The following is a 2217-nucleotide window of genomic DNA, read 5'->3' on the forward strand; positions in this document are numbered from 1 at the left end:
CCGCCACAACGCCCGGCTATTTTTTGGTTGCAGCCATCATTGTTGTTTGGCGGGTCCGGGCTGGATTCGAACCCCCCACCTTAGGTGTATGTGGCTGGCGCCTTAGCCACTTGAGCCACAGGGCCAAGCCAGTTTTCCAGCCCTTTAATCATCTCTATCACTGGGAGGTTGCATCCTGCCTCTCTAAGATAGGGATGTTTGAAAAGACTCAAACTCACCAAGTCTTCTTCTACAGCAGATCCTGACCCCAAAGATGGAGATAAGTGGGTTAGAGGGAAGGAATCAGAAAGATGGCAACAGGCTGAGGAATAAGGGGTGATAAAGGAAGCAAGAGGCATGGGTATGAGGGAAGCAGCCAGAAGCTGGGAAGGGAGAGGAGAGGATACAGAGGACCAACATGAATTTAGGAGCCTATAGGTAAGGAAAGGGCAGGGCCTAGGTATGACTATGTGTTTGGCGGAAAGGATACAGAAGGGGATGAGAGGAGAGTGATGCAGGGTTTGTGGGTAGAAACTAAAGAAGGGGTGGAGGAAGACAACAGGAGAATGCATAGAATTCAGGGACTAAGAATAAAGAGGAAGACTAGGAAATGGTTCCTGGTTCCTAACCTTCTCGCAAAGACTGGAGCCCCTGCTCCCTCCATAAGTCACAGAAAAAAGCTCGCTGGGGACTATCAGCACCTCCAAAGGATAGTCTTCCACAGCTAGTCACGGGGTAAGACCAGGCCTTTTCCTTCCTCAGTTTACTTCCCAAAAAGCAAGGCTAGGCACTAGTCAGATAGGCACAGCAGATGTTTGTTCACTAAATACCTGTTGCTTAGCTCCAGGGGTGGAGAGGTTGAGCCTCAGGAAAATAGACACACATTAAGACTGGAGCTTCCACATCAGTGGAGCTTCCCTCTTGCCCCCACTTAGGTCCTCTTGAGTGCAGGTGACCCTTGGGCTGCAGGCTAAGGGTGAAGGTCTGGATTAGCATCGATCTTGCAGGGAGAGTGAGCTTTTTCTGCAGTCCCTGGGCTTCAGAGGCTCCAGACACCGCCCCTCTCTCAGCCTCACAAATGTCACAACTTCCCAGAACAGAGAGAGAGCCTTCTCCAGCCAGAGGCCCCTCTCCCCTCACACATTATTGAAACACACCCCACCTCTGAGTTTCATCTTCTAGTTCTGAGCTTTCCCACTTCAGAGGCTACTATCTCGGAGCCGGGAACCCTCTGACCTCAGAGGTCCCTTGCAGCTCCTGAGAGCAGGTACAACCGCTGGGAACCCACTCTCATCGAGCCTCCCCTGGCTCGAAGTGGCCCTGTCTCCGCCCCGGCCGGCCGGCCGCACCCGCCCAATTAGTACTGAGTCGAGGACCTCCCGCCCGTAGCCTCAACAAGCAAACTTCCTCGGCCTGTGCCCAGTCCTGGACCGGCTGGGCTTCCCTCCCCCGGACCCCGGCCCGCCAGCCCCCGCCTGGCCTCACCTGGTGCCCTCCCCGCGGCGGGGGAGCTGGGGGCGGTGGCAGCGGCTCCGGGATCGAGAAGGAAGTGAGAGCCAGAGGCCGGAGGAAGTGGGGGGGCGGGGGGGCGGGCCGGCCTGGGCGGGGCGCGGGAGTGGGCCTGGGCGGGGCGGGGCCCGACCAGGAAGTCCACAGGCCTCCCCCCAGCCTGTTGCCGGCTTGGTCCTGGGGTCTCCACTTCCCTCACCCCAAGTTCTCTGGCCCTGAGGCCCTTAAGTCTGGCCTCCCAAAGTTAGGTCCCACTCCTCCTCCTTGCCACCCTACACCACTCTAGCAGAGGCCCTACCCTAGGCGTGTGTCCTTTTCTCCGGTATCTCGCCCCCGCCAACCTCCGCGGGAAGATGCTGAGAAAGGCGCCTGCTGCCTTCAGCCAGCCCCTGGGATGGATGCAGCCGTGGTCAAAGCTGGGGCAGTCCCCACCCCTGTCTCGAGCCCCGTGGGAGTGCGGGGTGGTGGTGATTCAGCAGTGGGAAGGCCCCAGACCCCTGGGGAGGGTGGGGAGATTGGAGGAAGGGGAGCTGGCGTCAGCACCCCGGGGAAAGGCAAGATCAGCAGAGGAGGAGCCGCGGGCCCCAAAAACAGGATGTCGTGTAGTCGTTCCGCGCTCGGCACCTCTGCGCGTCTGGGTTCTGGGGAGGAGGCAGGGTGGACAGATGACCTGGGGCTCCCTTGCCGAATTTACTAGCTCTGGCGAGAAGCTGTTTGGGGCTGAAAGGC

At 58.8% G+C, this 2217-nt stretch overlaps 1 protein-coding gene across 2 annotated transcripts in view; it reads right to left on the minus strand.

Annotated features, from left to right (window-relative positions):
• RHOG (ras homolog family member G) overlaps positions 1–1548 on the minus strand; it is a 15314-nt gene extending 13766 nt beyond the window's left edge. The window contains exons 1-2 of one of the 2 annotated variants that reach the window (XM_023511393.1): positions 1465–1515; positions 810–949 (exon numbers count right to left, since the gene is read on the minus strand). The gene's annotated coding sequence lies outside the window, so the exon portion shown is untranslated. Of the gene's footprint in view, positions 1–809; positions 950–1464 lie in introns of both variants that reach the window. The other variant, XM_003780941.2, reaches the window with a different exon arrangement.
• Positions 1549–2217: the final 669 nt, after the last annotated feature.

Source organism: Otolemur garnettii, unplaced genomic scaffold (genome assembly GCF_000181295.1).
Source record: "Otolemur garnettii isolate 467f Iridium unplaced genomic scaffold, OtoGar3 scaffold00001, whole genome shotgun sequence".
NCBI lineage: Eukaryota > Metazoa > Chordata > Mammalia > Primates > Galagidae > Otolemur > Otolemur garnettii.